This window comes from Rhinoderma darwinii, assembly GCF_050947455.1.
Source record: "Rhinoderma darwinii isolate aRhiDar2 chromosome 5 unlocalized genomic scaffold, aRhiDar2.hap1 SUPER_5_unloc_8, whole genome shotgun sequence".
NCBI classification, from domain to species: Eukaryota; Metazoa; Chordata; class Amphibia; order Anura; family Rhinodermatidae; genus Rhinoderma; species Rhinoderma darwinii.
The window spans coordinates 201,360-226,700 of NW_027461821.1; the positions used below are offsets into that span (position 1 = coordinate 201,360).

General features: G+C 47.7%; 16 non-coding genes across 16 annotated transcripts; all 16 read left to right on the plus strand.

Moving 5' to 3' along the window:
* The first annotated feature begins 1,983 nt into the window (after nucleotides 1-1,983).
* On the plus strand, nucleotides 1,984-2,174 carry LOC142697253 (U2 spliceosomal RNA). The gene has a single exon (XR_012865065.1). It is a non-coding gene; the product is annotated as a U2 spliceosomal RNA (small nuclear RNA).
* Nucleotides 2,175-3,470: 1,296 nt separating this feature from the next.
* Nucleotides 3,471-3,661, plus strand: LOC142697254 (U2 spliceosomal RNA). The gene has a single exon (XR_012865066.1). It is a non-coding gene; the product is annotated as a U2 spliceosomal RNA (small nuclear RNA).
* Nucleotides 3,662-4,961: 1,300 nt separating this feature from the next.
* On the plus strand, nucleotides 4,962-5,152 carry LOC142697255 (U2 spliceosomal RNA). Its single transcript, XR_012865067.1, has one exon. It is a non-coding gene; the product is annotated as a U2 spliceosomal RNA (small nuclear RNA).
* A 1,284-nt stretch (nucleotides 5,153-6,436) lies between these two features.
* LOC142697257 (U2 spliceosomal RNA) lies at nucleotides 6,437-6,627 on the plus strand. Its single transcript, XR_012865069.1, has one exon. It is a non-coding gene; the product is annotated as a U2 spliceosomal RNA (small nuclear RNA).
* A 1,292-nt stretch (nucleotides 6,628-7,919) lies between these two features.
* On the plus strand, nucleotides 7,920-8,110 carry LOC142697258 (U2 spliceosomal RNA). Its single transcript, XR_012865070.1, has one exon. It is a non-coding gene; the product is annotated as a U2 spliceosomal RNA (small nuclear RNA).
* Nucleotides 8,111-9,390: 1,280 nt separating this feature from the next.
* Nucleotides 9,391-9,581, plus strand: LOC142697259 (U2 spliceosomal RNA). The gene has a single exon (XR_012865071.1). It is a non-coding gene; the product is annotated as a U2 spliceosomal RNA (small nuclear RNA).
* A 1,292-nt stretch (nucleotides 9,582-10,873) lies between these two features.
* Nucleotides 10,874-11,064, plus strand: LOC142697260 (U2 spliceosomal RNA). Its single transcript, XR_012865072.1, has one exon. It is a non-coding gene; the product is annotated as a U2 spliceosomal RNA (small nuclear RNA).
* A 1,292-nt stretch (nucleotides 11,065-12,356) lies between these two features.
* LOC142697261 (U2 spliceosomal RNA) lies at nucleotides 12,357-12,547 on the plus strand. Its single transcript, XR_012865073.1, has one exon. It is a non-coding gene; the product is annotated as a U2 spliceosomal RNA (small nuclear RNA).
* A 1,284-nt stretch (nucleotides 12,548-13,831) lies between these two features.
* Nucleotides 13,832-14,022, plus strand: LOC142697665 (U2 spliceosomal RNA). The gene has a single exon (XR_012865437.1). It is a non-coding gene; the product is annotated as a U2 spliceosomal RNA (small nuclear RNA).
* A 1,292-nt stretch (nucleotides 14,023-15,314) lies between these two features.
* LOC142697263 (U2 spliceosomal RNA) lies at nucleotides 15,315-15,505 on the plus strand. The gene has a single exon (XR_012865074.1). It is a non-coding gene; the product is annotated as a U2 spliceosomal RNA (small nuclear RNA).
* Nucleotides 15,506-16,805: 1,300 nt separating this feature from the next.
* Nucleotides 16,806-16,996, plus strand: LOC142697264 (U2 spliceosomal RNA). The gene has a single exon (XR_012865075.1). It is a non-coding gene; the product is annotated as a U2 spliceosomal RNA (small nuclear RNA).
* A 1,301-nt stretch (nucleotides 16,997-18,297) lies between these two features.
* Nucleotides 18,298-18,488, plus strand: LOC142697265 (U2 spliceosomal RNA). The gene has a single exon (XR_012865076.1). It is a non-coding gene; the product is annotated as a U2 spliceosomal RNA (small nuclear RNA).
* Nucleotides 18,489-19,780: 1,292 nt separating this feature from the next.
* On the plus strand, nucleotides 19,781-19,971 carry LOC142697266 (U2 spliceosomal RNA). The gene has a single exon (XR_012865077.1). It is a non-coding gene; the product is annotated as a U2 spliceosomal RNA (small nuclear RNA).
* A 1,276-nt stretch (nucleotides 19,972-21,247) lies between these two features.
* On the plus strand, nucleotides 21,248-21,438 carry LOC142697267 (U2 spliceosomal RNA). Its single transcript, XR_012865078.1, has one exon. It is a non-coding gene; the product is annotated as a U2 spliceosomal RNA (small nuclear RNA).
* A 1,284-nt stretch (nucleotides 21,439-22,722) lies between these two features.
* On the plus strand, nucleotides 22,723-22,913 carry LOC142697269 (U2 spliceosomal RNA). The gene has a single exon (XR_012865080.1). It is a non-coding gene; the product is annotated as a U2 spliceosomal RNA (small nuclear RNA).
* A 1,272-nt stretch (nucleotides 22,914-24,185) lies between these two features.
* Nucleotides 24,186-24,376, plus strand: LOC142697270 (U2 spliceosomal RNA). Its single transcript, XR_012865081.1, has one exon. It is a non-coding gene; the product is annotated as a U2 spliceosomal RNA (small nuclear RNA).
* Nucleotides 24,377-25,341: the final 965 nt, after the last annotated feature.

Here is a 25,341-nt window from a genome sequence, read left to right on the forward strand (position 1 = left end):
TGTTCTAGAGCCCCTTCTTCATTTCTTCATTTATTCCTATCCAAGTTAGGCCGAAGCCTACCAACCCTTGTTACGTTCAAGAGGGAATATCCCCATAGACTCTGACGTACCAGAGCCCCTCATATCCTAAGTGCCATAAACTGTTGGACACTGCCGCTCATCTTGACTTGAGACTTCTGCCCCTCATCTTCCAACTGTTACAGAAGAAATCTTCGCCCCTATTCCCCCTTCGTGAGTCAAGAATACAGGAATACAATGTTATTAAGATGTTTGCATTTCATGTTAACCCTTTTTACATCTTTTAGGCTGTTCATATCCAAGAAAACGACGAGGACGTCTTGTCTTAAGTCCGGGAGTATGCAGCATCCCAGAAGATACCCTTCTGGTTCCCTGTTATTTGTATGTCATGCATTGTATGTGTTTTACATGTCTTTATTATTTTTCACACAGTGTGCTGTTCACCAGCTGAAGAGAAGGATGAAGGTATCAGTGGGGAGCCACTAGAGGGTGCATTGTACATCTAGCATTGTTTGAAAAGGGGGTGGAGCCTGGCTACTGCCCTAGAGCCTCACTCTGACTCTGTCTCACAGTCTACACGGAGGAGTCGGGTCGTGTCTGTGAGGAGACAGACATGTCTGCTAGCTGCTCTGACACAGCAGATTAATACAATCCTTTCAACTGGCAACAGGTCTCAGCACCTGCAGCCCAATGCAAGAGGAGGAACAGTAAGGAGATTGTAACCAGCATATCATCTCTATCATCACCACAGCAAGTATTATTTAGCTGAGAAGCTGTCTGTCTGTTTCTGAGGAGAAGTCTATATAATATTGGGCCTCAGAACTCCTGCTGGCGCTGTTACCGGTTCTGCCGCACGCCACAATTAATATAAGAAGTGTCTATCAAGTCACTCAACTACAACCCTCATCACTGAGAAAAGTGAGTTCATTTATTACACACGCTGCTGGAAAAGTGAATGATTTCTAGATATAGCTGGACAATTGAAACCCTCATTGGTCACCCACTGGTCCCTTCTTCCCCTCAACTGTTGAAGTGGACAGAAGATAACGTGCCTCCATTTTGGAAGACTGTATAAAGTTCTTCAGTAAACGTGAGTTATTCAAATCCCCTGTGTCGTCTGGTCCCTGCACTGCATAACATCAAGGGCACCCCACATACCACCTTGCCAGGCGCACACATACTACTACCACCATCACGGGAGTTGCTACGGGGGAAAAGACTATCACCACCATCATCCATAGTGCAGCCCCCCTGTCACTGTGCCAGCCCGAGAAGGAGCGAGGGAGGAGAGGTAGAGATTCCTACAGATACCTCAGGCCATACACCGTGCACTTCACTACTGCTCCCATCCTCCTGGGAAGCTCTTCCTCGTGGTTGCTGCACTAGCTGTGCAAAAAAAAGACAGCCTGGCGGCCGGCTGTTGCAGTGTTGCCCTCTCAGGCAACACTGAGTGACTGACTGAGCCTCACCGTCTTATATAAAGTTCAGACGGAACTTTGCACGTGTCAGAGTGGAGCCCTCAGGATTCCAGAGCCAGCTTTCTGACATCATAATGGGGCCTCAGAGATAAAAGCCTGGGCCCAGGCAGTGTTGGTCAGTGCTGCTCAGCAGGCAGCACTGGACTGGACTGGATTACAGCTGATACAAGGTGTGAAGGAACAAGGGGTGGCTGTGGGCATGCACTTGCTGCCGCTGCCAGTGTTTATCTGCATGGCAGCAGGGCATTTGGGCGTTGCCAGGAAGGCGTTTTTATGTAGATTCCTCCTCTTTCAGCACTGCATTGTGGTGCAAGCAAAAGAAGCAAATCCTGTCTGGCTTCCTCTCCGGCCTTTATTCACCTCCCGTGTAGCTGTGAGTGTGTGAGCCTGCGGGGCCCCATGGAATTGCCTAGAAGTAGGCTGAATCGCTGCAAGGGCTGAACAGCAGTATCGGGCAGGCTCGGGCAACGCGCGGCCCGTTCGGGTTATCGCTTCTCGGCCTTTTGGCTAAGATCAAGTGTAGTATCTGTTCTTATCAGTTTAATATCTGATACGTCCCCTATCTGGGGACCATATATTAAATGGATTTTTAGAACAGGGAGATGGAAATAGAGCTTGCTCTGTCCACTCCACGCATTGACCTGGTATTGCAGTATTTCCAGGACCGGTGCACCCTTTCCTTATGTGTTGACTAAAAGCAGATTCCAAAAGTGTTTTTTGTCTTTGCTATTGTTTCTGTCTTTCTGAAGGGATCTCCCCTTTTAATCCCATTATTTCAACACCTGTTGGACAATGCATGAGTGATAATGAGCTCATTGATTAAATGCAATTAATGAATAGATTGCCACCTCTTGTTGTGTGTCGTCTGTGTTTCTGTGTTTCCGGCATTTCACATTGGAACACCTCATTCACCTTCCTTGTCTTCTCTCCGCCCTCCCTTTTAGGTAAGTTAAAGAGCTGCACCTGAGACAGCCACTGATTGATTGATTGATTGATTGATTGATTGATTGATTGATTGATTGATTGATTGATTGATGCAGCACAACAGTCAAATAGTGGAGTGGAGTAGGGGAACAGCAAACAGCCAATAAAGCAGCCCGCCCGCTCGCCTGCCCGCCACAATGGACCTACCTGTGTACACTAGATGGATGTGATGGAATGTACTGTCGTCCCTACATTTCAAGAAGAAGTAAGAATTGCAGTTGCAACAAAGCCTTGCTTGCCTACAAAGAGAGCAGCAATTTGGATTTGTTACTATGTTACCTAGAAGAATAACAAACTGTGCAAGGATGGAGGTTGTAGGAGCAAGGAGAAGTTGTCTGTAAAGTTGGTGGATGCCTATTTTCCATTTTGCAGTCCCTTGTCTCCCTCTTGTGGCCTCCTGGAGGCAACTAGCTGTGCAAAAAAAAGACAGCCTGGCGGCCGGCTGTTGCAGTGTTGCCCTCTCAGGCAACACTGAGTGACTGACTGAGCCTCACCGTCTTATATAAAGTTCAGACGGAACTTTGCACGTGTCATAGTGGAGCCCTCAGGATTCCAGAGCCAGCTTTCTGACATCATAATGGGGCCTCAGAGATAAAAGCCTGGGCCCAGGCAGTGTTGGTCAGTGCTGCTCAGCAGGCAGCACTGGACTGGACTGGATTACAGCTGATACAAGGTGTGAAGGAACAAGGGGTGGCTGTGGGCATGCACTTGCTGCCGCTGCCAGTGTTTATCTGCATGGCAGCAGGGCATTTGGGCGTTGCCAGGAAGGCGTTTTTATGTAGATTCCTCCTCTTTCAGCACTGCATTGTGGTGCAAGCAAAAGAAGCAAATCCTGTCTGGCTTCCTCTCCGGCCTTTATTCACCTCCCGTGTAGCTGTGAGTGTGTGAGCCTGCAGGGCCCCATGGAATTGCCTAGAAGTAGGCTGAATCGCTGCAAGGGCTGAACAGCAGTATCGGGCAGGCTCGGGCAACGCGCGGCCCGTTCGGGTTATCGCTTCTCGGCCTTTTGGCTAAGATCAAGTGTAGTATCTGTTCTTATCAGTTTAATATCTGATACGTCCCCTATCTGGGGACCATATATTAAATGGATTTTTAGAACAGGGAGATGGAAATAGAGCTTGCTCTGTCCACTCCACGCATTGACCTGGTATTGCAGTATTTCCAGGACCGGTGCACCCTTTCCTTATGTGTTGACTAAAAGCAGATTCCAAAAGTGTTTTTTGTCTTTGCTATTGTTTCTGTCTTTCTGAAGGGATCTCCCCTTTTAATCCCATTATTTCAACACCTGTTGGACAATGCATGAGTGATAATGAGCTCATTGATTAAATGCAATTAATGAATAGATTGCCACCTCTTGTTGTGTGTCGTCTGTGTTTCTGTGTTTCCGGCATTTCACATTGGAACACCTCATTCACCTTCCTTGTCTTCTCTCCGCCCTCCCTTTTAGGTAAGTTAAAGAGCTGCACCTGAGCCAGCCACTGATTGATTGATTGATTGATTGATTGATTGATTGATTGATTGATTGATTGATTGATTGATTGATGCAGCACAACAGTCAAATAGTGGAGTGGAGTAGGGGAACAGCAAACAGCCAATAAAGCAGCCCGCCCGCTCGCCTGCCCGCCACAATGGACCTACCTGTGTACACTAGATGGATGTGATGGAATGTACTGTCGTCCCTACATTTCAAGAAGAAGTAAGAATTGCAGTTGCAACAAAGCCTTGCTTGCCTACAAAGAGAGCAGCAATTTGGATTTGTTACTATGTTACCTAGAAGAATAACAAACTGTGCAAGGATGGAGGTTGTAGGAGCAAGGAGAAGTTGTCTGTAAAGTTGGTGGATGCCTATTTTCCATTTTGCAGTCCCTTGTCTCCCTCTTGTGGCCTCCTGGAGGCAACTAGCTGTGCAAAAAAAAGACAGCCTGGCGGCCGGCTGTTGCAGTGTTGCCCTCTCAGGCAACACTGAGTGACTGACTGAGCCTCACCGTCTTATATAAAGTTCAGACGGAACTTTGCACGTGTCATAGTGGAGCCCTCAGGATTCCAGAGCCAGCTTTCTGACATCATAATGGGGCCTCAGAGATAAAAGCCTGGGCCCAGGCAGTGTTGGTCAGTGCTGCTCAGCAGGCAGCACTGGACTGGACTGGATTACAGCTGATACAAGGTGTGAAGGAACAAGGGGTGGCTGTGGGCATGCACTTGCTGCCGCTGCCAGTGTTTATCTGCATGGCAGCAGGGCATTTGGGCGTTGCCAGGAAGGCGTTTTTATGTAGATTCCTCCTCTTTCAGCACTGCATTGTGGTGCAAGCAAAAGAAGCAAATCCTGTCTGGCTTCCTCTCCGGCCTTTATTCACCTCCCGTGTAGCTGTGAGTGTGTGAGCCTGCAGGGCCCCATGGAATTGCCTAGAAGTAGGCTGAATCGCTGCAAGGGCTGAACAGCAGTATCGGGCAGGCTCGGGCAACGCGCGGCCCGTTCGGGTTATCGCTTCTCGGCCTTTTGGCTAAGATCAAGTGTAGTATCTGTTCTTATCAGTTTAATATCTGATACGTCCCCTATCTGGGGACCATATATTAAATGGATTTTTAGAACAGGGAGATGGAAATAGAGCTTGCTCTGTCCACTCCACGCATTGACCTGGTATTGCAGTATTTCCAGGACCGGTGCACCCTTTCCTTATGTGTTGACTAAAAGCAGATTCCAAAAGTGTTTTTTGTCTTTGCTATTGTTTCTGTCTTTCTGAAGGGATCTCCCCTTTTAATCCCATTATTTCAACACCTGTTGGACAATGCATGAGTGATAATGAGCTCATTGATTAAATGCAATTAATGAATAGATTGCCACCTCTTGTTGTGTGTCGTCTGTGTTTCTGTGTTTCCGGCATTTCACATTGGAACACCTCATTCACCTTCCTTGTCTTCTCTCCGCCCTCCCTTTTAGGTAAGTTAAAGAGCTGCACCTGAGCCAGCCACTGATTGATTGATTGATTGATTGATTGATTGATTGATTGATTGATTGATGCAGCACAACAGTCAAATAGTGGAGTGGAGTAGGGGAACAGCAAACAGCCAATAAAGCAGCCCGCCCGCTCGCCTGCCCGCCACAATGGACCTACCTGTGTACACTAGATGGATGTGATGGAATGTACTGTCGTCCCTACATTTCAAGAAGAAGTAAGAATTGCAGTTGCAACAAAGCCTTGCTTGCCTACAAAGAGAGCAGCAATTTGGATTTGTTACTATGTTACCTAGAAGAATAACAAACTGTGCAAGGATGGAGGTTGTAGGAGCAAGGAGAAGTTGTCTGTAAAGTTGGTGGATGCCTATTTTCCATTTTGCAGTCCCTTGTCTCCCTCTTGTGGCCTCCTGGAGGCAACTAGCTGTGCAAAAAAAAGACAGCCTGGCGGCCGGCTGTTGCAGTGTTGCCCTCTCAGGCAACACTGAGTGACTGACTGAGCCTCACCGTCTTATATAAAGTTCAGACGGAACTTTGCACGTGTCATAGTGGAGCCCTCAGGATTCCAGAGCCAGCTTTCTGACATCATAATGGGGCCTCAGAGATAAAAGCCTGGGCCCAGGCAGTGTTGGTCAGTGCTGCTCAGCAGGCAGCACTGGACTGGACTGGATTACAGCTGATACAAGGTGTGAAGGAACAAGGGGTGGCTGTGGGCATGCACTTGCTGCCGCTGCCAGTGTTTATCTGCATGGCAGCAGGGCATTTGGGCGTTGCCAGGAAGGCGTTTTTATGTAGATTCCTCCTCTTTCAGCACTGCATTGTGGTGCAAGCAAAAGAAGCAAATCCTGTCTGGCTTCCTCTCCGGCCTTTATTCACCTCCCGTGTAGCTGTGAGTGTGTGAGCCTGCAGGGCCCCATGGAATTGCCTAGAAGTAGGCTGAATCGCTGCAAGGGCTGAACAGCAGTATCGGGCAGGCTCGGGCAACGCGCGGCCCGTTCGGGTTATCGCTTCTCGGCCTTTTGGCTAAGATCAAGTGTAGTATCTGTTCTTATCAGTTTAATATCTGATACGTCCCCTATCTGGGGACCATATATTAAATGGATTTTTAGAACAGGGAGATGGAAATAGAGCTTGCTCTGTCCACTCCACGCATTGACCTGGTATTGCAGTATTTCCAGGACCGGTGCACCCTTTCCTTATGTGTTGACTAAAAGCAGATTCCAAAAGTGTTTTTTGTCTTTGCTATTGTTTCTGTCTTTCTGAAGGGATCTCCCCTTTTAATCCCATTATTTCAACACCTGTTGGACAATGCATGAGTGATAATGAGCTCATTGATTAAATGCAATTAATGAATAGATTGCCACCTCTTGTTGTGTGTCGTCTGTGTTTCTGTGTTTCCGGCATTTTACATTGGAACACCTCATTCACCTTCCTTGTCTTCTCTCCGCCCTCCCTTTTAGGTAAGTTAAAGAGCTGCACCTGAGCCAGCCACTGATTGATTGATTGATTGATTGATTGATTGATTGATTGATTGATTGATTGATTGATGCAGCACAACAGTCAAATAGTGGAGTGGAGTAGGGGAACAGCAAACAGCCAATAAAGCAGCCCGCCCGCTCGCCTGCCCGCCACAATGGACCTACCTGTGTACACTAGATGGATGTGATGGAATGTACTGTCGTCCCTACATTTCAAGAAGAAGTAAGAATTGCAGTTGCAACAAAGCCTTGCTTGCCTACAAAGAGAGCAGCAATTTGGATTTGTTACTATGTTACCTAGAAGAATAACAAACTGTGCAAGGATGGAGGTTGTAGGAGCAAGGAGAAGTTGTCTGTAAAGTTGGTGGATGCCTATTTTCCATTTTGCAGTCCCTTGTCTCCCTCTTGTGGCCTCCTGGAGGCAACTAGCTGTGCAAAAAAAAGACAGCCTGGCGGCCGGCTGTTGCAGTGTTGCCCTCTCAGGCAACACTGAGTGACTGACTGAGCCTCACCGTCTTATATAAAGTTCAGACGGAACTTTGCACGTGTCATAGTGGAGCCCTCAGGATTCCAGAGCCAGCTTTCTGACATCATAATGGGGCCTCAGAGATAAAAGCCTGGGCCCAGGCAGTGTTGGTCAGTGCTGCTCAGCAGGCAGCACTGGACTGGACTGGATTACAGCTGATACAAGGTGTGAAGGAACAAGGGGTGGCTGTGGGCATGCACTTGCTGCCGCTGCCAGTGTTTATCTGCATGGCAGCAGGGCATTTGGGCGTTGCCAGGAAGGCGTTTTTATGTAGATTCCTCCTCTTTCAGCACTGCATTGTGGTGCAAGCAAAAGAAGCAAATCCTGTCTGGCTTCCTCTCCGGCCTTTATTCACCTCCCGTGTAGCTGTGAGTGTGTGAGCCTGCAGGGCCCCATGGAATTGCCTAGAAGTAGGCTGAATCGCTGCAAGGGCTGAACAGCAGTATCGGGCAGGCTCGGGCAACGCGCGGCCCGTTCGGGTTATCGCTTCTCGGCCTTTTGGCTAAGATCAAGTGTAGTATCTGTTCTTATCAGTTTAATATCTGATACGTCCCCTATCTGGGGACCATATATTAAATGGATTTTTAGAACAGGGAGATGGAAATAGAGCTTGCTCTGTCCACTCCACGCATTGACCTGGTATTGCAGTATTTCCAGGACCGGTGCACCCTTTCCTTATGTGTTGACTAAAAGCAGATTCCAAAAGTGTTTTTTGTCTTTGCTATTGTTTCTGTCTTTCTGAAGGGATCTCCCCTTTTAATCCCATTATTTCAACACCTGTTGGACAATGCATGAGTGATAATGAGCTCATTGATTAAATGCAATTAATGAATAGATTGCCACCTCTTGTTGTGTGTCGTCTGTGTTTCTGTGTTTCCGGCATTTCACATTGGAACACCTCATTCACCTTCCTTGTCTTCTCTCCGCCCTCCCTTTTAGGTAAGTTAAAGAGCTGCACCTGAGCCAGCCACTGATTGATTGATTGATTGATTGATTGATTGATTGATTGATTGATGCAGCACAACAGTCAAATAGTGGAGTGGAGTAGGGGAACAGCAAACAGCCAATAAAGCAGCCCGCCCGCTCGCCTGCCCGCCACAATGGACCTACCTGTGTACACTAGATGGATGTGATGGAATGTGCTGTCGTCCCTACATTTCAAGAAGAAGTAAGAATTGCAGTTGCAACAAAGCCTTGCTTGCCTACAAAGAGAGCAGCAATTTGGATTTGTTACTATGTTACCTAGAAGAATAACAAACTGTGCAAGGATGGAGGTTGTAGGAGCAAGGAGAAGTTGTCTGTAAAGTTGGTGGATGCCTATTTTCCATTTTGCAGTCCCTTGTCTCCCTCTTGTGGCCTCCTGGAGGCAACTAGCTGTGCAAAAAAAAGACAGCCTGGCGGCCGGCTGTTGCAGTGTTGCCCTCTCAGGCAACACTGAGTGACTGACTGAGCCTCACCGTCTTATATAAAGTTCAGACGGAACTTTGCACGTGTCATAGTGGAGCCCTCAGGATTCCAGAGCCAGCTTTCTGACATCATAATGGGGCCTCAGAGATAAAAGCCTGGGCCCAGGCAGTGTTGGTCAGTGCTGCTCAGCAGGCAGCACTGGACTGGACTGGATTACAGCTGATACAAGGTGTGAAGGAACAAGGGGTGGCTGTGGGCATGCACTTGCTGCCGCTGCCAGTGTTTATCTGCATGGCAGCAGGGCATTTGGGCGTTGCCAGGAAGGCGTTTTTATGTAGATTCCTCCTCTTTCAGCACTGCATTGTGGTGCAAGCAAAAGAAGCAAATCCTGTCTGGCTTCCTCTCCGGCCTTTATTCACCTCCCGTGTAGCTGTGAGTGTGTGAGCCTGCAGGGCCCCATGGAATTGCCTAGAAGTAGGCTGAATCGCTGCAAGGGCTGAACAGCAGTATCGGGCAGGCTCGGGCAACGCGCGGCCCGTTCGGGTTATCGCTTCTCGGCCTTTTGGCTAAGATCAAGTGTAGTATCTGTTCTTATCAGTTTAATATCTGATACGTCCCCTATCTGGGGACCATATATTAAATGGATTTTTAGAACAGGGAGATGGAAATAGAGCTTGCTCTGTCCACTCCACGCATTGACCTGGTATTGCAGTATTTCCAGGACCGGTGCACCCTTTCCTTATGTGTTGACTAAAAGCAGATTCCAAAAGTGTTTTTTGTCTTTGCTATTGTTTCTGTCTTTCTGAAGGGATCTCCCCTTTTAATCCCATTATTTCAACACCTGTTGGACAATGCATGAGTGATAATGAGCTCATTGATTAAATGCAATTAATGAATAGATTGCCACCTCTTGTTGTGTGTCGTCTGTGTTTCTGTGTTTCCGGCATTTTACATTGGAACACCTCATTCACCTTCCTTGTCTTCTCTCCGCCCTCCCTTTTAGGTAAGTTAAAGAGCTGCACCTGAGCCAGCCACTGATTGATTGATTGATTGATTGATTGATTGATTGATTGATTGATTGATTGATTGATGCAGCACAACAGTCAAATAGTGGAGTGGAGTAGGGGAACAGCAAACAGCCAATAAAGCAGCCCGCCCGCTCGCCTGCCCGCCACAATGGACCTACCTGTGTACACTAGATGGATGTGATGGAATGTACTGTCGTCCCTACATTTCAAGAAGAAGTAAGAATTGCAGTTGCAACAAAGCCTTGCTTGCCTACAAAGAGAGCAGCAATTTGGATTTGTTACTATGTTACCTAGAAGAATAACAAACTGTGCAAGGATGGAGGTTGTAGGAGCAAGGAGAAGTTGTCTGTAAAGTTGGTGGATGCCTATTTTCCATTTTGCAGTCCCTTGTCTCCCTCTTGTGGCCTCCTGGAGGCAACTAGCTGTGCAAAAAAAAGACAGCCTGGCGGCCGGCTGTTGCAGTGTTGCCCTCTCAGGCAACACTGAGTGACTGACTGAGCCTCACCGTCTTATATAAAGTTCAGACGGAACTTTGCACGTGTCATAGTGGAGCCCTCAGGATTCCAGAGCCAGCTTTCTGACATCATAATGGGGCCTCAGAGATAAAAGCCTGGGCCCAGGCAGTGTTGGTCAGTGCTGCTCAGCAGGCAGCACTGGACTGGACTGGATTACAGCTGATACAAGGTGTGAAGGAACAAGGGGTGGCTGTGGGCATGCACTTGCTGCCGCTGCCAGTGTTTATCTGCATGGCAGCAGGGCATTTGGGCGTTGCCAGGAAGGCGTTTTTATGTAGATTCCTCCTCTTTCAGCACTGCATTGTGGTGCAAGCAAAAGAAGCAAATCCTGTCTGGCTTCCTCTCCGGCCTTTATTCACCTCCCGTGTAGCTGTGAGTATGTGAGCCTGCAGGGCCCCATGGAATTGCCTAGAAGTAGGCTGAATCGCTGCAAGGGCTGAACAGCAGTATCGGGCAGGCTCGGGCAACGCGCGGCCCGTTCGGGTTATCGCTTCTCGGCCTTTTGGCTAAGATCAAGTGTAGTATCTGTTCTTATCAGTTTAATATCTGATACGTCCCCTATCTGGGGACCATATATTAAATGGATTTTTAGAACAGGGAGATGGAAATAGAGCTTGCTCTGTCCACTCCACGCATTGACCTGGTATTGCAGTATTTCCAGGACCGGTGCACCCTTTCCTTATGTGTTGACTAAAAGCAGATTCCAAAAGTGTTTTTTGTCTTTGCTATTGTTTCTGTCTTTCTGAAGGGATCTCCCCTTTTAATCCCATTATTTCAACACCTGTTGGACAATGCATGAGTGATAATGAGCTCATTGATTAAATGCAATTAATGAATAGATTGCCACCTCTTGTTGTGTGTCGTCTGTGTTTCTGTGTTTCCGGCATTTCACATTGGAACACCTCATTCACCTTCCTTGTCTTCTCTCCGCCCTCCCTTTTAGGTAAGTTAAAGAGCTGCACCTGAGCCAGCCACTGATTGATTGATTGATTGATTGATTGATTGATTGATTGATTGATTGATTGATTGATGCAGCACAACAGTCAAATAGTGGAGTGGAGTAGGGGAACAGCAAACAGCCAATAAAGCAGCCCGCCCGCTCGCCTGCCCGCCACAATGGACCTACCTGTGTACACTAGATGGATGTGATGGAATGTACTGTCGTCCCTACATTTCAAGAAGAAGTAAGAATTGCAGTTGCAACAAAGCCTTGCTTGCCTACAAAGAGAGCAGCAATTTGGATTTGTTACTATGTTACCTAGAAGAATAACAAACTGTGCAAGGATGGAGGTTGTAGGAGCAAGGAGAAGTTGTCTGTAAAGTTGGTGGATGCCTATTTTCCATTTTGCAGTCCCTTGTCTCCCTCTTGTGGCCTCCTGGAGGCAACTAGCTGTGCAAAAAAAAGACAGCCTGGCGGCCGGCTGTTGCAGTGTTGCCCTCTCAGGCAACACTGAGTGACTGACTGAGCCTCACCGTCTTATATAAAGTTCAGACGGAACTTTGCACGTGTCATAGTGGAGCCCTCAGGATTCCAGAGCCAGCTTTCTGACATCATAATGGGGCCTCAGAGATAAAAGCCTGGGCCCAGGCAGTGTTGGTCAGTGCTGCTCAGCAGGCAGCACTGGACTGGACTGGATTACAGCTGATACAAGGTGTGAAGGAACAAGGGGTGGCTGTGGGCATGCACTTGCTGCCGCTGCCAGTGTTTATCTGCATGGCAGCAGGGCATTTGGGCGTTGCCAGGAAGGCGTTTTTATGTAGATTCCTCCTCTTTCAGCACTGCATTGTGGTGCAAGCAAAAGAAGCAAATCCTGTCTGGCTTCCTCTCCGGCCTTTATTCACCTCCCGTGTAGCTGTGAGTGTGTGAGCCTGCAGGGCCCCATGGAATTGCCTAGAAGTAGGCTGAATCGCTGCAAGGGCTGAACAGCAGTATCGGGCAGGCTCGGGCAACGCGCGGCCCGTTCGGGTTATCGCTTCTCGGCCTTTTGGCTAAGATCAAGTGTAGTATCTGTTCTTATCAGTTTAATATCTGATACGTCCCCTATCTGGGGACCATATATTAAATGGATTTTTAGAACAGGGAGATGGAAATAGAGCTTGCTCTGTCCACTCCACGCATTGACCTGGTATTGCAGTATTTCCAGGACCGGTGCACCCTTTCCTTATGTGTTGACTAAAAGCAGATTCCAAAAGTGTTTTTTGTCTTTGCTATTGTTTCTGTCTTTCTGAAGGGATCTCCCCTTTTAATCCCATTATTTCAACACCTGTTGGACAATGCATGAGTGATAATGAGCTCATTGATTAAATGCAATTAATGAATAGATTGCCACCTCTTGTTGTGTGTCGTCTGTGTTTCTGTGTTTCCGGCATTTCACATTGGAACACCTCATTCACCTTCCTTGTCTTCTCTCCGCCCTCCCTTTTAGGTAAGTTAAAGAGCTGCACCTGAGCCAGCCACTGATTGATTGATTGATTGATTGATTGATTGATTGATTGATTGATTGATGCAGCACAACAGTCAAATAGTGGAGTGGAGTAGGGGAACAGCAAACAGCCAATAAAGCAGCCCGCCCGCTCGCCTGCCCGCCACAATGGACCTACCTGTGTACACTAGATGGATGTGATGGAATGTACTGTCGTCCCTACATTTCAAGAAGAAGTAAGAATTGCAGTTGCAACAAAGCCTTGCTTGCCTACAAAGAGAGCAGCAATTTGGATTTGTTACTATGTTACCTAGAAGAATAACAAACTGTGCAAGGATGGAGGTTGTAGGAGCAAGGAGAAGTTGTCTGTAAAGTTGGTGGATGCCTATTTTCCATTTTGCAGTCCCTTGTCTCCCTCTTGTGGCCTCCTGGAGGCAACTAGCTGTGCAAAAAAAAGACAGCCTGGCGGCCGGCTGTTGCAGTGTTGCCCTCTCAGGCAACACTGAGTGACTGACTGAGCCTCACCGTCTTATATAAAGTTCAGACGGAACTTTGCACGTGTCATAGTGGAGCCCTCAGGATTCCAGAGCCAGCTTTCTGACATCATAATGGGGCCTCAGAGATAAAAGCCTGGGCCCAGGCAGTGTTGGTCAGTGCTGCTCAGCAGGCAGCACTGGACTGGACTGGATTACAGCTGATACAAGGTGTGAAGGAACAAGGGGTGGCTGTGGGCATGCACTTGCTGCCGCTGCCAGTGTTTATCTGCATGGCAGCAGGGCATTTGGGCGTTGCCAGGAAGGCGTTTTTATGTAGATTCCTCCTCTTTCAGCACTGCATTGTGGTGCAAGCAAAAGAAGCAAATCCTGTCTGGCTTCCTCTCCGGCCTTTATTCACCTCCCGTGTAGCTGTGAGTGTGTGAGCCTGCAGGGCCCCATGGAATTGCCTAGAAGTAGGCTGAATCGCTGCAAGGGCTGAACAGCAGTATCGGGCAGGCTCGGGCAACGCGCGGCCCGTTCGGGTTATCGCTTCTCGGCCTTTTGGCTAAGATCAAGTGTAGTATCTGTTCTTATCAGTTTAATATCTGATACGTCCCCTATCTGGGGACCATATATTAAATGGATTTTTAGAACAGGGAGATGGAAATAGAGCTTGCTCTGTCCACTCCATGCATTGACCTGGTATTGCAGTATTTCCAGGACCGGTGCACCCTTTCCTTATGTGTTGACTAAAAGCAGATTCCAAAAGTGTTTTTTGTCTTTGCTATTGTTTCTGTCTTTCTGAAGGGATCTCCCCTTTTAATCCCATTATTTCAACACCTGTTGGACAATGCATGAGTGATAATGAGCTCATTGATTAAATGCAATTAATGAATAGATTGCCACCTCTTGTTGTGTGTCGTCTGTGTTTCTGTGTTTCCGGCATTTCACATTGGAACACCTCATTCACCTTCCTTGTCTTCTCTCCGCCCTCCCTTTTAGGTAAGTTAAAGAGCTGCACCTGAGCCAGCCACTGATTGATTGATTGATTGATTGATTGATTGATTGATTGATTGATTGATTGATTGATGCAGCACAACAGTCAAATAGTGGAGTGGAGTAGGGGAACAGCAAACAGCCAATAAAGCAGCCCGCCCGCTCGCCTGCCCGCCACAATGGACCTACCTGTGTACACTAGATGGATGTGATGGAATGTACTGTCGTCCCTACATTTCAAGAAGATGTAAGAATTGCAGTTGCAACAAAGCCTTGCTTGCCTACAAAGAGAGCAGCAATTTGGATTTGTTACTATGTTACCTAGAAGAATAACAAACTGTGCAAGGATGGAGGTTGTAGGAGCAAGGAGAAGTTGTCTGTAAAGTTGGTGGATGCCTATTTTCCATTTTGCAGTCCCTTGTCTCCCTCTTGTGGCCTCCTGGAGGCAACTAGCTGTGCAAAAAAAAGACAGCCTGGCGGCCGGCTGTTGCAGTGTTGCCCTCTCAGGCAACACTGAGTGACTGACTGAGCCTCACCGTCTTATATAAAGTTCAGACGGAACTTTGCACGTGTCATAGTGGAGCCCTCAGGATTCCAGAGCCAGCTTTCTGACATCATAATGGGGCCTCAGAGATAAAAGCCTGGGCCCAGGCAGTGTTGGTCAGTGCTGCTCAGCAGGCAGCACTGGACTGGACTGGATTACAGCTGATACAAGGTGTGAAGGAACAAGGGGTGGCTGTGGGCATGCACTTGCTGCCGCTGCCAGTGTTTATCTGCATGGCAGCAGGGCATTTGGGCGTTGCCAGGAAGGCGTTTTTATGTAGATTCCTCCTCTTTCAGCACTGCATTGTGGTGCAAGCAAAAGAAGCAAATCCTGTCTGGCTTCCTCTCCGGCCTTTATTCACCTCCCGTGTAGCTGTGAGTGTGTGAGCCTGCAGGGCCCCATGGAATTGCCTAGAAGTAGGCTGAATCGCTGCAAGGGCTGAACAGCAGTATCGGGCAGGCTCGGGCAACGCGCGGCCCGTTCGGGTTATCGCTTCTCGGCCTTTTGGCTAAGATCAAGTGTAGTATCTGTTCTTATCAGTTTAATATCTGATACGTCCCCTATCTGGGGACCATATATTAAATGGATTTTTAGAACAGGGAGATGGAAATAGAGCTTGCTCTGTCCACTCCACGCATTGACCTGGTATTGCAGTATTTCCAGGACCGGTGCACCCTTTCCTTATGTGTTGACTAAAAGCAGATTCCAAAAGTGTTTTTTGTCTTTGCTATTGTTTCTGTCTTTCTGAAGGGATCTCCCCTTTTAATCCCATTATTTCAACACCTGTTGGACAATGCATGAGTGATAATGAGCTCATTGATTAAATGCAATTAATGAATAGATTGCCACCTCTTGTTGTGTGTCGTCTGTGTTTCTGTGTTTCCGGCATTTCACATTGGAACACCTCATTCACCTTCCTTGTCTTCTCTCCGCCCTCCCTTTTAGGTAAGTTAAAGAGCTGCACCTGAGCCAGCCACTGATTGATTGATTGATTGATTGATTGATTGATTGATTGATTGATTGATTGATTGATTGATTGATGCAGCACAACAGTCAAATAGTGGAGTGGAGTAGGGGAACAGCAAACAGCCAATAAAGCAGCCCGCCCGCTCGCCTGCCCGCCACAATGGACCTACCTGTGTACACTAGATGGATGTGATGGAATGTACTGTCGTCCCTACATTTCAAGAAGAAGTAAGAATTGCAGTTGCAACAAAGCCTTGCTTGCCTACAAAGAGAGCAGCAATTTGGATTTGTTACTATGTTACCTAGAAGAATAACAAACTGTGCAAGGATGGAGGTTGTAGGAGCAAGGAGAAGTTGTCTGTAAAGTTGGTGGATGCCTATTTTCCATTTTGCAGTCCCTTGTCTCCCTCTTGTGGCCTCCTGGAGGCAACTAGCTGTGCAAAAAAAAGACAGCCTGGCGGCCGGCTGTTGCAGTGTTGCCCTCTCAGGCAACACTAAGTGACTGACTGAGCCTCACCGTCTTATATAAAGTTCAGACGGAACTTTGCACGTGTCATAGTGGAGCCCTCAGGATTCCAGAGCCAGCTTTCTGACATCATAATGGGGCCTCAGAGATAAAAGCCTGGGCCCAGGCAGTGTTGGTCAGTGCTGCTCAGCAGGCAGCACTGGACTGGACTGGATTACAGCTGATACAAGGTGTGAAGGAACAAGGGGTGGCTGTGGGCATGCACTTGCTGCCGCTGCCAGTGTTTATCTGCATGGCAGCAGGGCATTTGGGCGTTGCCAGGAAGGCGTTTTTATGTAGATTCCTCCTCTTTCAGCACTGCATTGTGGTGCAAGCAAAAGAAGCAAATCCTGTCTGGCTTCCTCTCCGGCCTTTATTCACCTCCCGTGTAGCTGTGAGTGTGTGAGCCTGCAGGGCCCCATGGAATTGCCTAGAAGTAGGCTGAATCGCTGCAAGGGCTGAACAGCAGTATCGGGCAGGCTCGGGCAACGCGCGGCCCGTTCGGGTTATCGCTTCTCGGCCTTTTGGCTAAGATCAAGTGTAGTATCTGTTCTTATCAGTTTAATATCTGATACGTCCCCTATCTGGGGACCATATATTAAATGGATTTTTAGAACAGGGAGATGGAAATAGAGCTTGCTCTGTCCACTCCACGCATTGACCTGGTATTGCAGTATTTCCAGGACCGGTGCACCCTTTCCTTATGTGTTGACTAAAAGCAGATTCCAAAAGTGTTTTTTGTCTTTGCTATTGTTTCTGTCTTTCTGAAGGGATCTCCCCTTTTAATCCCATTATTTCAACACCTGTTGGACAATGCATGAGTGATAATGAGCTCATTGATTAAATGCAATTAATGAATAGATTGCCACCTCTTGTTGTGTGTCGTCTGTGTTTCTGTGTTTCCGGCATTTCACATTGGAACACCTCATTCACCTTCCTTGTCTTCTCTCCGCCCTCCCTTTTAGGTAAGTTAAAGAGCTGCACCTGAGCCAGCCACTGATTGATTGATTGATTGATTGATTGATTGATTGATTGATTGATTGATTGATTGATTGATTGATGCAGCACAACAGTCAAATAGTGGAGTGGAGTAGGGGAACAGCAAACAGCCAATAAAGCAGCCCGCCCGCTCGCCTGCCCGCCACAATGGACCTACCTGTGTACACTAGATGGATGTGATGGAATGTACTGTCGTCCCTACATTTCAAGAAGAAGTAAGAATTGCAGTTGCAACAAAGCCTTGCTTGCCTACAAAGAGAGCAGCAATTTGGATTTGTTACTATGTTACCTAGAAGAATAACAAACTGTGCAAGGATGGAGGTTGTAGGAGCAAGGAGAAGTTGTCTGTAAAGTTGGTGGATGCCTATTTTCCATTTTGCAGTCCCTTGTCTCCCTCTTGTGGCCTCCTGGAGGCAACTAGCTGTGCAAAAAAAAAGACAGCCTGGCGGCCGGCTGTTGCAGTGTTGCCCTCTCAGGCAACACTGAGTGACTGACTGAGCCTCACCGTCTTATATAAAGTTCAGACGGAACTTTGCACGTGTCATAGTGGAGCCCTCAGGATTCCAGAGCCAGCTTTCTGACATCATAATGGGGCCTCAGAGATAAAAGCCTGGGCCCAGGCAGTGTTGGTCAGTGCTGCTCAGCAGGCAGCACTGGACTGGACTGGATTACAGCTGATACAAGGTGTGAAGGAACAAGGGGTGGCTGTGGGCATGCACTTGCTGCCGCTGCCAGTGTTTATCTGCATGGCAGCAGGGCATTTGGGCGTTGCCAGGAAGGCGTTTTTATGTAGATTCCTCCTCTTTCAGCACTGCATTGTGGTGCAAGCAAAAGAAGCAAATCCTGTCTGGCTTCCTCTCCGGCCTTTATTCACCTCCCGTGTAGCTGTGAGTGTGTGAGCCTGCAGGGCCCCATGGAATTGCCTAGAAGTAGGCTGAATCGCTGCAAGGGCTGAACAGCAGTATCGGGCAGGCTCGGGCAACGCGCGGCCCGTTCGGGTTATCGCTTCTCGGCCTTTTGGCTAAGATCAAGTGTAGTATCTGTTCTTATCAGTTTAATATCTGATACGTCCCCTATCTGGGGACCATATATTAAATGGATTTTTAGAACAGGGAGATGGAAATAGAGCTTGCTCTGTCCACTCCACGCATTGACCTGGTATTGCAGTATTTCCAGGACCGGTGCACCCTTTCCTTATGTGTTGACTAAAAGCAGATTCCAAAAGTGTTTTTTGTCTTTGCTATTGTTTCTGTCTTTCTGAAGGGATCTCCCCTTTTAATCCCATTATTTCAACACCTGTTGGACAATGCATGAGTGATAATGAGCTCATTGATTAAATGCAATTAATGAATAGATTGCCACCTCTTGTTGTGTGTCGTCTGTGTTTCTGTGTTTCCGGCATTTCACATTGGAACACCTCATTCACCTTCCTTGTCTTCTCTCCGCCCTCCCTTTTAGGTAAGTTAAAGAGCTGCACCTGAGCCAGCCACTGATTGATTGATTGATTGATTGATTGATTGATTGATTGATTGATTGATTGATTGATGCAGCACAACAGTCAAATAGTGGAGTGGAGTAGGGGAACAGCAAACAGCCAATAAAGCAGCCCGCCCGCTCGCCTGCCCGCCACAATGGACCTACCTGTGTACACTAGATGGATGTGATGGAATGTACTGTCGTCCCTACATTTCAAGAAGAAGTAAGAATTGCAGTTGCAACAAAGCCTTGCTTGCCTACAAAGAGAGCAGCAATTTGGATTTGTTACTATGTTACCTAGAAGAATAACAAACTGTGCAAGGATGGAGGTTGTAGGAGCAAGGAGAAGTTGTCTGTAAAGTTGGTGGATGCCTATTTTCCATTTTGCAGTCCCTTGTCTCCCTCTTGTGGCCTCCTGGAGGCAACTAGCTGTGCAAAAAAAAGACAGCCTGGCGGCCGGCTGTTGCAGTGTTGCCCTCTCAGGCAACACTGAGTGACTGACTGAGCCTCACCGTCTTATATAAAGTTCAGACGGAACTTTGCACGTGTCATAGTGGAGCCCTCAGGATTCCAGAGCCAGCTTTCTGACATCATAATGGGGCCTCAGAGATAAAAGCCTGGGCCCAGGCAGTGTTGGTCAGTGCTGCTCAGCAGGCAGCACTGGACTGGACTGGATTACAGCTGATACAAGGTGTGAAGGAACAAGGGGTGGCTGTGGGCATGCACTTGCTGCCGCTGCCAGTGTTTATCTGCATGGCAGCAGGGCATTTGGGCGTTGCCAGGAAGGCGTTTTTATGTAGATTCCTCCTCTTTCAGCACTGCATTGTGGTGCAAGCAAAAGAAGCAAATCCTGTCTGGCTTCCTCTCCGGCCTTTATTCACCTCCCGTGTAGCTGTGAGTGTGTGAGCCTGCAGGGCCCCATGGAATTGCCTAGAAGTAGGCTGAATCGCTGCAAGGGCTGAACAGCAGTATCGGGCAGGCTCGGGCAACGCGCGGCCCGTTCGGGTTATCGCTTCTCGGCCTTTTGGCTAAGATCAAGTGTAGTATCTGTTCTTATCAGTTTAATATCTGATACGTCCCCTATCTGGGGACCATATATTAAATGGATTTTTAGAACAGGGAGATGGAAATAGAGCTTGCTCTGTCCACTCCACGCATTGACCTGGTATTGCAGTATTTCCAGGACCGGTGCACCCTTTCCTTATGTGTTGACTAAAAGCAGATTCCAAAAGTGTTTTTTGTCTTTGCTATTGTTTCTGTCTTTCTGAAGGGATCTCCCCTTTTAATCCCATTATTTCAACACCTGTTGGACAATGCATGAGTGATAATGAGCTCATTGATTAAATGCAATTAATGAATAGATTGCCACCTCTTGTTGTGTGTCGTCTGTGTTTCTGTGTTTCCGGCATTTCACATTGGAACACCTCATTCACCTTCCTTGTCTTCTCTCCGCCCTCCCTTTTAGGTAAGTTAAAGAGCTGCACCTGAGCCAGCCACTGATTGATTGATTGATTGATTGATTGATTGATTGATTGATGCAGCACAACAGTCAAATAGTGGAGTGGAGTAGGGGAACAGCAAACAGCCAATAAAGCAGCCCGCCCGCTCGCCTGCCCGCCACAATGGACCTACCTGTGTACACTAGATGGATGTGATGGAATGTACTGTCGTCCCTACATTTCAAGAAGAAGTAAGAATTGCAGTTGCAACAAAGCCTTGCTTGCCTACAAAGAGAGCAGCAATTTGGATTTGTTACTATGTTACCTAGAAGAATAACAAACTGTGCAAGGATGGAGGTTGTAGGAGCAAGGAGAAGTTGTCTGTAAAGTTGGTGGATGCCTATTTTCCATTTTGCAGTCCCTTGTCTCCCTCTTGTGGCCTCCTGGAGGCAACTAGCTGTGCAAAAAAAAGACAGCCTGGCGGCCGGCTGTTGCAGTGTTGCCCTCTCAGGCAACACTGAGTGACTGACTGAGCCTCACCGTCTTATATAAAGTTCAGACGGAACTTTGCACGTGTCATAGTGGAGCCCTCAGGATTCCAGAGCCAGCTTTCTGACATCATAATGGGGCCTCAGAGATAAAAGCCTGGGCCCAGGCAGTGTTGGTCAGTGCTGCTCAGCAGGCAGCACTGGACTGGACTGGATTACAGCTGATACAAGGTGTGAAGGAACAAGGGGTGGCTGTGGGCATGCACTTGCTGCCGCTGCCAGTGTTTATCTGCATGGCAGCAGGGCATTTGGGCGTTGCCAGGAAGGCGTTTTTATGTAGATTCCTCCTCTTTCAGCACTGCATTGTGGTGCAAGCAAAAGAAGCAAATCCTGTCTGGCTTCCTCTCCGGCCTTTATTCACCTCCCGTGTAGCTGTGAGTGTGTGAGCCTGCAGGGCCCCATGGAATTGCCTAGAAGTAGGCTGAATCGCTGCAAGGGCTGAACAGCAGTATCGGGCAGGCTCGGGCAACGCGCGGCCCGTTCGGGTTATCGCTTCTCGGCCTTTTGGCTAAGATCAAGTGTAGTATCTGTTCTTATCAGTTTAATATCTGATACGTCCCCTATCTGGGGACCATATATTAAATGGATTTTTAGAACAGGGAGATGGAAATAGAGCTTGCTCTGTCCACTCCACGCATTGACCTGGTATTGCAGTATTTCCAGGACCGGTGCACCCTTTCCTTATGTGTTGACTAAAAGCAGATTCCAAAAGTGTTTTTTGTCTTTGCTATTGTTTCTGTCTTTCTGAAGGGATCTCCCCTTTTAATCCCATTATTTCAACACCTGTTGGACAATGCATGAGTGATAATGAGCTCATTGATTAAATGCAATTAATGAATAGATTGCCACCTCTTGTTGTGTGTCGTCTGTGTTTCTGTGTTTCCGGCATTTCACATTGGAACACCTCATTCACCTTCCTTGTCTTCTCTCCGCCCTCCCTTTTAGGTAAGTTAAAGAGCTGCACCTGAGCCAGCCACTGATTGATTGATTGATTGATTGATTGATTGATTGATTGATTGATTGATGCAGCACAACAGTCAAATAGTGGAGTGGAGTAGGGGAACAGCAAACAGCCAATAAAGCAGCCCGCCCGCTCGCCTGCCCGCCACAATGGACCTACCTGTGTACACTAGATGGATGTGATGGAATGTACTGTCGTCCCTACATTTCAAGAAGAAGTAAGAATTGCAGTTGCAACAAAGCCTTGCTTGCCTACAAAGAGAGCAGCAATTTGGATTTGTTACTATGTTACCTAGAAGAATAACAAACTGTGCAAGGATGGAGGTTGTAGGAGCAAGGAGAAGTTGTCTGTAAAGTTGGTGGATGCCTATTTTCCATTTTGCAGTCCCTTGTCTCCCTCTTGTGGCCTCCTGGAGGCAACTAGCTGTGCAAAAAAAAGACAGCCTGGCGGCCGGCTGTTGCAGTGTTGCCCTCTCAGGCAACACTGAGTGACTGACTGAGCCTCACCGTCTTATATAAAGTTCAGACGGAACTTTGCACGTGTCATAGTGGAGCCCTCAGGATTCCAGAGCCAGCTTTCTGACATCATAATGGGGCCTCAGAGATAAAAGCCTGGGCCCAGGCAGTGTTGGTCAGTGCTGCTCAGCAGGCAGCACTGGACTGGACTGGATTACAGCTGATACAAGGTGTGAAGGAACAAGGGGTGGCTGTGGGCATGCACTTGCTGCCGCTGCCAGTGTTTATCTGCATGGCAGCAGGGCATTTGGGCGTTGCCAGGAAGGCGTTTTTATGTAGATTCCTCCTCTTTCAGCACTGCATTGTGGTGCAAGCAAAAGAAGCAAATCCTGTCTGGCTTCCTCTCCGGCCTTTATTCACCTCCCGTGTAGCTGTGAGTGTGTGAGCCTGCAGGGCCCCATGGAATTGCCTAGAAGTAGGCTGAATCGCTGCAAGGGCTGAACAGCAGTATCGGGCAGGCTCGGGCAACGCGCGGCCCGTTCGGGTTATCGCTTCTCGGCCTTTTGGCTAAGATCAAGTGTAGTATCTGTTCTTATCAGTTTAATATCTGATACGTCCCCTATCTGGGGACCATATATTAAATGGATTTTTAGAACAGGGAGATGGAAATAGAGCTTGCTCTGTCCACTCCACGCATTGACCTGGTATTGCAGTATTTCCAGGACCGGTGCACCCTTTCCTTATGTGTTGACTAAAAGCAGATTCCAAAAGTGTTTTTTGTCTTTGCTATTGTTTCTGTCTTTCTGAAGGGATCTCCCCTTTTAATCCCATTATTTCAACACCTGTTGGACAATGCATGAGTGATAATGAGCTCATTGATTAAATGCAATTAATGAATAGATTGCCACCTCTTGTTGTGTGTCGTCTGTGTTTCTGTGTTTCCGGCATTTCACATTGGAACACCTCATTCACCTTCCTTGTCTTCTCTCCGCCCTCCCTTTTAGGTAAGTTAAAGAGCTGCACCTGAGCCAGCCACTGATTGATTGATTGATTGATTGATTGATTGATTGATTGATTGATGCAGCACAACAGTCAAATAGTGGAGTGGAGTAGGGGAACAGCAAACAGCCAATAAAGCAGCTCGCCTGCCCGCCACAATGGACCTACCTGTGTACACTAGATGGATGTGATGGAATGTACTGTCGTCCCTACATTTCAAGAAGAAGTAAGAATTGCAGTTGCAACAAAGCCTTGCTTGCCTACAAAGAGAGCAGCAATTTGGATTTGTTACTATGTTACCTAGAAGAATAACAAACTGTGCAAGGATGGAGGTTGTAGGAGCAAGGAGAAGTTGTCTGTAAAGTTGGTGGATGCCTATTTTCCATTTTGCAGTCCCTTGTCTCCCTCTTGTGGCCTCCTGGAGGCAACTAGCTGTGCAAAAAAAAGACAGCCTGGCGGCCGGCTGTTGCAGTGTTGCCCTCTCAGGCAACACTGAGTGACTGACTGAGCCTCACCGTCTTATATAAAGTTCAGACGGAACTTTGCACGTGTCATAGTGGAGCCCTCAGGATTCCAGAGCCAGCTTTCTGACATCATAATGGGGCCTCAGAGATAAAAGCCTGGGCCCAGGCAGTGTTGGTCAGTGCTGCTCAGCAGGCAGCACTGGACTGGACTGGATTACAGCTGATACAAGGTGTGAAGGAACAAGGGGTGGCTGTGGGCATGCACTTGCTGCCGCTGCCAGTGTTTATCTGCATGGCAGCAGGGCATTTGGGCGTTGCCAGGAAGGCGTTTTTATGTAGATTCCTCCTCTTTCAGCACTGCATTGTGGTGCAAGCAAAAGAAGCAAATCCTGTCTGGCTTCCTCTCTGGCCTTTATTCACCTCCCGTGTAGCTGTGAGTGTGTGAGCCTGCAGGGCCCCATGGAATTGCCTAGAAGTAGGCTGAATCGCTGCAAGGGCTGAACAGCAGTATCGGGCAGGCTCGGGCAACGCGCGGCCCGTTCGGGTTATCGCTTCTCGGCCTTTTGGCTAAGATCAAGTGTAGTATCTGTTCTTATCAGTTTAATATCTGATACGTCCCCTATCTGGGGACCATATATTAAATGGATTTTTAGAACAGGGAGATGGAAATAGAGCTTGCTCTGTCCACTCCACGCATTGACCTGGTATTGCAGTATTTCCAGGACCGGTGCACCCTTTCCTTATGTGTTGACTAAAAGCAGATTCCAAAAGTGTTTTTTGTCTTTGCTATTGTTTCTGTCTTTCTGAAGGGATCTCCCCTTTTAATCCCATTATTTCAACACCTGTTGGACAATGCATGAGTGATAATGAGCTCATTGATTAAATGCAATTAATGAATAGATTGCCACCTCTTGTTGTGTGTCGTCTGTGTTTCTGTGTTTCCGGCATTTCACATTGGAACACCTCATTCACCTTCCTTGTCTTCTCTCCGCCCTCCCTTTTAGGTAAGTTAAAGAGCTGCACCTGAGCCAGCCACTGATTGATTGATTGATTGATTGATTGATTGATTGATTGATTGATTGATTGATTGATTGATTGATGCAGCACAACAGTCAAATAGTGGAGTGGAGTAGGGGAACAGCAAACAGCCAATAAAGCAGCCCGCCCGCTCGCCTGCCCGCCACAATGGACCTACCTGTGTACACTAGATGGATGTGATGGAATGTACTGTCGTCCCTACATTTCAAGAAGAAGTAAGAATTGCAGTTGCAACAAAGCCTTGCTTGCCTACAAAGAGAGCAGCAATTTGGATTTGTTACTATGTTACCTAGAAGAATAACAAACTGTGCAAGGATGGAGGTTGTAGGAGCAAGGAGAAGTTGTCTGTAAAGTTGGTGGATGCCTATTTTCCATTTTGCAGTCCCTTGTCTCCCTCTTGTGGCCTCCTGGAGGCAACTAGCTGTGCAAAAAAAAGACAGCCTGGCGGCCGGCTGTTGCAGTGTTGCCCTCTCAGGCAACACTGAGTGACTGACTGAGCCTCACCGTCTTATATAAAGTTCAGACGGAACTTTGCACGTGTCATAGTGGAGCCCTCAGGATTCCAGAGCCAGCTTTCTGACATCATAATGGGGCCTCAGAGATAAAAGCCTGGGCCCAGGCAGTGTTGGTCAGTGCTGCTCAGCAGGCAGCACTGGACTGGACTG